This window comes from Anomaloglossus baeobatrachus, chromosome 10 (assembly GCF_048569485.1).
Source record: "Anomaloglossus baeobatrachus isolate aAnoBae1 chromosome 10, aAnoBae1.hap1, whole genome shotgun sequence".
Taxonomy (NCBI): Eukaryota; Metazoa; Chordata; class Amphibia; order Anura; family Aromobatidae; genus Anomaloglossus; species Anomaloglossus baeobatrachus.
The window spans coordinates 87,991,234-87,998,447 of record NC_134362.1 but is presented as its reverse complement, the minus strand read 5'-3'; positions in this window follow the sequence as shown (position 1 = coordinate 87,998,447).

Here is a 7,214-nt window from a genome sequence, read left to right as displayed (position 1 = left end):
ATGAGGGTGCCTAATGCTATCTGGGTCTGCATTCTGCTATATGCGGGCTGTATACTACATGAGGGTGCCTAATGCTTTATGGGTCTGCATTGTGCTATATGGGGGCTGTATACTACATGAGGGTGCCTAATGCTATATTGGGCTGCATTGTGCTATATGGGGGCTGTATACTACATGAGGGTGCCTAATGCTATATGGGGGCTGCTTAATGTTATATGAGGGTTGCATAGGGCCATATAAGGGTTGCATAGTGTCATATGGGGCTGTACAGTGCCATATGGGGGCTGCATACTACCATATCGGGGCTGCATAGTACCATATCAGGCTACATAATACTATGTGGAGGACAATGGGGGCTTCATAACACTATATGGAGGAATATGGGGGCTGCATACTACTATACCTCAGAGTTGTATGTCCCCTCTACCCCGGAGCTGTATACCCCCTCAGAGCTGAATGCACCCCCACCCCAGTGCTGTATACCCCCCTGAGTTGAATTTCACCGCCCACCCCAGAGCTGTATACCCCCAGAGCTGCATGTCACCCAACACCTCAGAACTGTTTGTCCCCCCCTACCCCAGAGCCACTGCCCCCCTCTAGAGCTGTATGCCCCCATTGCTGTATACCCCTTTCCTCAGTAATATGTTTCCCCCCCCCCCAGTAATGTGTATGTCCCCAGCCTCTCTTGTGATGTATATACAGCAGTGTCAGTGCGCTCTATGTGCGGCCATGTATGTTAGTGACGGCCACCAATCAGCATGGCGCAGACACATGCCCAGTAGGAGCTGGATATGAGACAAGTGGGGGAGCTGTTGCCGGCTTCCCAATATTAGAAATATCTCTAATGTGTCTGTGTGTGCATGTATGATGTGTATCTATGTATGTCAGTGTTTATGACTGTGTCTAGATTTATGTCTATTTATATGTTTTTGTGAATTTCTCTATAAATATGTATGTATACGTATGCCTTTATGTGTATGTATCTGTGCATGTCTATGTGTGGATGGGGCCCACTGAGACTCTTTCACCCAGGGCCCACAAAAACCTGGGGCCGGCCCTGAATAGCTCCAACCACTATGATACGAGGGGCTGCTGATAACTCTTTGGCTTTACCCAGAACGAAACGAGATTGGATGATGAAACTTTACATTTATTCCACATACTCTCCACTGCTGTCAACACACTTCTTACATCGGTATTCCAAGTTCTGTAAGTCTAGCAAAAAGAAGGATTTCGGTTGTGCCTCAAACCAGGTAGCTGTAGCAGCCATGGCATCAGAAATGGTGTGAGATTTGGTACCCTTGAGGTGTTTCTTCAGGTTTAGAAACAGATAATAGTCAGAGGGAGCTAGATCCGGTGAATAAGGTGGGTGGTCAACCAGCTGGAAGCCCAGCTCTCTGTTTTGCAGGAACAATATTTCTTTGGACAGCTTGCTGAGCCTTTTGGCCTTCAGAGCTGCCTTCAATTGGTCCAAACGTTCAATGTAATACCTCGCATTGATGATGGAACCTTTTTGAAGGTTGTCTAGTAGCATGCCCTCCTTATCCCAGAACACAGAAACCATCACCTTAGTGGCCGATTTTTGCACCCTGAACTTCTTTGGATGAGGAGAACCACCGTGCCTCCACTCTTTTGACTGCTTCTTGTTTTCAGGGTCATACAACCAAATCCAGGTCTTATACATAGTGACCAGTCGATTCAGGAAGTTCTTATCAGTCCGGAAATGCTGACAAATGAACCGGGAAGTTGGGAAGTTTTCCCTGGCATGTGTGACGCCCTGGCAAAACCAGGGTGTCACAGAGCCTGCAGAAATCCAGCAAAGTGCAGGCCATTCTCCTCCTTGGCACCAACACAGTCCTCACACAGATGCACACAAACCAATCAGGCCATACTCACCCCCTCCTCAGGAAAATAGGAGGGATTGGAAAGCACTGAGGAAGTGTTAGAACAGAGTTTAGTCAGTCTGTGCTGAGGTCAGTGAAAAGCTGACAGGGGAGGCTTGCAGCTCCCCGGAGAAAGTGGTGGCCGAGGGTTGGGGCCCTGGACTACCAGACTGGGTGGCTGTAAGGGCCCTTGCTGTGCATCTGTGTGTGGGACCTGAGCACACCCCTGCAGAGGCTACCAGCATCCAGCCTTGGCTCACTATAAGGACTCTGTGTGACTTTAATCTGAATAGTGAGTACACTAGTTCCCTCAGGCACAGCGCGGCGCTACGCCACCCTGCCCTGCACCCTTCCAGCAGCTCCATCACCCCAGCGGGCCCCGGGACTCACACCCCCTACCCACGGAGGGGTCAACACCTAGCTGCGCCACAACACCGCCACCCGGGAGCCCCCACCATCATCAGCAGCGGTGGTGCCAACAATCACCACGACCCGTGGGTGGCGTCACGAACAATCTCCATAGCGGCCCCGGCCGCACACCCACCCGATCACCAACCCAATCCCCATTTTCACTCGTGGGCGAGGAGCGCTGCCCGAGCCCCGGGACCGGCCCACTCGAGCCACCAAGGAGAAGGTACCGGACTAGAGCGTGATCTCCCCGGGCAGCCCCCGTGACGGGAGACTGGCCCCTGCCCGCGACACATGCTACTCTGATCTGTTGTGAAACATTTGTGGATCCACTTTGCAGATAGCTTCCTCAGGTCCAAATGTTCATGGATAATGATGTGGCGTCCATGAGGCTTCAGTCGCCACAGAGGAACTGCACCTCAGCCAGAGTTGTGGTATTCCATCCTGGGTACAGATGAGGTCATCCACCGGTATGGCTAAGTACCTCTGACTGTCCTGGTTTACATTGTTATGCACTTTTAGAGCACTAGCACTTTAAAATTCATTGCTGCTAAGATGCATTAGGTTGATGTAAATCCCGTATTGAACTACCCTTATACTGTCATGCACTTTAATTCAGCACAGGCCCTTTATATATTTATCTGCTGCTAGGGTACATTGGGGTATTTCAGGGACGGTCTTCATCGAGTGTGGGCACCATATAGTGCAGGGGTGGGCAATTCATTTCCCATGGTGCCGCATGAGAAATTGGGATGGTTTTAGAGGGCAGGACTAATATAATTAACTCAATCCTACCCAATATACTACATTACTACACCCCCTCCATATACTACACCTGTAATATACTACATCACTACACCCCTATATGCTACATCTGTAATATACCACATCACTACACCCCTATATACACCTGTAATATACATCACTACACCCCTATATATACCAGTAATATACTACATCACTACACCCCTATATACACCTGTAATATACTACATCACTACACCCCTATATACACCTGTAATATACTACATCACTACACCCCTATATACACCTGTAATATACTACATTACTACACCCCTATATACTACATCTGTAATATACCACATCACTACACCCCTATATACACCTGTAATATACTACATCACTACACCCCTATATACACCTGTAATATATATCACTACACCCCTATATACTACACCTGTAATAAAGCTACATCACTACACGCCATATACTACACCACTATATACTACACCACTATATACACACACCATATACTAAACCTGTAAAACTACACCACTACACCCCCAGTATTAGTCACCAGCCCCCCTCCTCCCTCCCCCATTGTCCCCTCCTCAGCTTATTAGTCACTAGTTACCTCTCCCTTCTTATCATCCCCGTCCTCAGGCACCTCCATACAGGCCCCCCGCTGAGCTGCTCCTTCTCTTGTACTGGCCCTGGCTGCACCGATGCTGTTCTCCGAGGGGCCCCCGCCGCTGCTTCTCTTCAGGCCCAGGCTGCTGCAGCGTCTTCTCCTGCCCAGTGGGAACTTTTGAAATGACACACGCGCGCCGTACTGACAACATCAGAGCGCGCGCGTGTGTCACAGAGAAAGGTGCCCGTCAGGGAACAGAGGAGAGATTCTTGCGTTCCGCTGCCTACACTGTGCACAGCTGCAGGATCTCTCCCTGCCCGGCACACAGCAGCCTGACTCCACTGCACCGGCTGAAGATGGGCGGGCCGGTCACAGACAGCAGGCGGGCCGAATGTGGCCCACGAGCCGCCCCTTGCCCAGGTCTGATATAGTGTATATCAATAGGGTGCCGACCTCCGCGTGAGATGGTGGAAAGGAGGAAGATTTATATTAGGGTATCTACATATAACCCTGTTCCCACTCCTGCACTAAGATCCAATTGTTTTCAACCTTGCTGCTGACGAGTACGAGGCTGAATTGGGACATTGATACGAGCTCACTATTGACAAAAACCTCACTAGCTATCCGCTTAAATCATTATATTGAGTATTTTATTCTACACTTTGTTGCTAGATATGAGCACCTTTCATATCTGTTGCTAGGATGAGGCAGGGCAGTTTAGGGATAGCCATTGGAGAATGGGGGCGCCATATCGTCCATTATTAGGGTGCCAAACTTCGCATGAGGTAGTGGACAGGAGGGAGTTTAACCGGTAGGGCATGATCTATAACCCTCCTCTCTTCTTTATCTGTGCACTTTAGTCTTTTGTATAGTTTTGTGTTTATTGAGGATGTTTTTAAGCAAGAATTAATAAATTGATGATTTTAAGGGTAATATATATTTTTAGTTTATGAACAATCCTTATACTTTCTGATTTTCATCCATCGGTATGCACACAAAACACAGACACTCACTCAGCAACATTCCACTGGACCGTGGTTGGGGCAAGGTGCACCTTTGATGACGTCATAGGAATGCACAGTCCAGGCCAAGCTGGGGGGTGGAGTCTAATTAGTGGGAGCAGCCTGTAGAAAGTGAGCAGAGCAGTGGAGGAGTAAAGATCTGTGGTCTGGAGCTGGTGCAGCTCGACCCAGGCGCGAGACAGAAGGGGTCGTAGAGACCACGGGAAGTGCGACATACTCCCATGGCCTTGTTCCACATACCACCTTGGAGTGGAAGGACTTGGCTGCAGATCGGGGACTGATCCCTAGACTAGGGGAGAAGAACCAACGCTCTCTGCTAGTAAAACCAGAGGCAGTAGACCATTTAGTACCAACGCCAACTCTGCACACGAATCCACTGGAAGGTGACCACATAGGGCCAAGAGATAAAGCTTCAAGCTACCCTCACAGGGCCTGCGGACATCGGCTCAGGGTACTGTGTGCGTAGGTACGGGAAAGGCGAGAGAGAAGTCAGTGCAGTAAGACAACCAGGGAAGGAACACTAGAAGGGTGCACCGGTATTGACTTCCGAACTATCCGGTATTGGCTGGAGCTCATCAGAGTGAAACCCCAGCACTCAGAAGGCGGTCACTGACATGTCGTGTTACCATGGAACCTGCTACAGTGAGTGAAAACCTTGAGACTGCATCCCTGTGTCACTCCGTTATTCGCCTGTGCCTTCGGCCCTGTACCCCTGCCCTCACCTACTACAATCTGGGGCCCAGCTTTACCTGTGAAGAGCTGCACCATCTAAGCTGCGTCACCATCTGCCCCAGAGATCCCCATCCCGCAGCGGCGATACTTAACTTGCCACATACCATAGGTGGCGTCACGAACTACCATCCCTGTCATCTCCCTTTTAACTGACACTGCCGGGGTCATGGAACCGGGCCTTGCCGCCACCACAGCATCCCAGGAACATAACCGCGGCCCAGTAACGAGTAACCCCCAGGCCCCGGTGCGGGCGTGTCAATGACACAAACACGATCACGGGAAATCCCCATGATGTCTGCTATTGCTTTAGTTAAAATTCGGTGATTCTCTAGTATGAGGTTGTGCACAGCATCGATGATCTTCGGAACAACAACCACTCTCAGTCGTCCATCATTGGTGCTCAAGTAGCCCGTTTTAAATTTGGCAACCCAGTTCTTAACTGTGGAATATGAACGGCATTGATCCCCCAATGTCTGCGACATATCACCATCAATATCCTTCGTGGACTTTCCTTGCAGAAACAAGAATTTTATAATTCCTCTTCTCTCAGTTGCCGTTAATATCGCATTAGACTCTGCCATTTTGTTTTCCCACGTGCGCACGTTTTAATATCTTCTTCAGAGGTCCGTGGTGTCATGTGATGTGACGTATGGTGTCATGTCATGCCCCCCAAGAAGATATCGAAATGTGCGCATCGGGGCACGTTTTTGTTGGGCATTTTAAACCACCACGGGTGAGTGATTACTGCTTTTAAGACTGCATCATGGCTTTTTCACTTGTCTGGAGTATTATGCCATGTGGGAGTTCCTAATTGGAAACCCTTCTTTAGCTGGGGGTTGCACTTTAGCGTGAAAAAAAACAACTAATGTACATATTAAAACCCATGATTTATATATGGGATATGATTATTCTAAAAACAACTTTTTACTTTCTGCCATGTGTGGTTTGCTGGCCCTCTGAATTGTCTTCAGGGACTCCCTCTTAAAACCTGATAATTATGATTTGATGATGTTGTATTTCACTTCTTGCTATAATGTTATTTAATAAATGTTTTATATTTTTGCAAGTAGTATTTGACTTGTTTTTGATTTCTGTGGTCATATGACCAGTACTATGTCTCCCCTCTAGTTCTCTCACTATAAATATTTCATTTTAGGGTCTAGTCCATTTATATATTTTTGATATGGTTCCATTTTCTGTCCTAATCTGTGTAAACAACACGGAATTGTCACATCCATTAGATGCAACAATCCCAGCCCTTTACAACTTTTAACACTTTTTTTTTAACACTTGGGTGTTTTGGGGGTTAATAAAGTGGTGATTTTTTTTTGTATTTTCTTTCAAACTAGCTGCACTACTCGGCTTCGTCCGGGTTAATAACTGCTGTTAACAAAATAGAATGTATTAACAAAAATGTATTCTGCACACAAAATCCACAAAACAAATAGAAATATAATTATTAAAAGGCAAAAACTAAGCTAATAGAAGCATTTCACAACATATATTTCAACACTCCAGATACTCCACACAGATTTAACTAAATTGGCCAAGTAATGTGCTCCGTCTGTCTCTTTCCAGGTCTGTCTCTTTCCAGGTCTGTCTCTTTCCAGGTCTGCCTCTTTCCAGGTCTGCCTCTTTCCAGGTCTGCCTCTTTCCAGGTCTGCCTCTTTCCAGGTCTGCCTCTTTCCAGGTCTGCCTCTTTCAAGGTCTGCCTCTTTCAAGGTCTGCCTCTTTCAAGGTATGCCTCTTTCCAGGTATGCCTCTTTCCAGGTATGCCTCTTTCCAGGTATTAGCAAG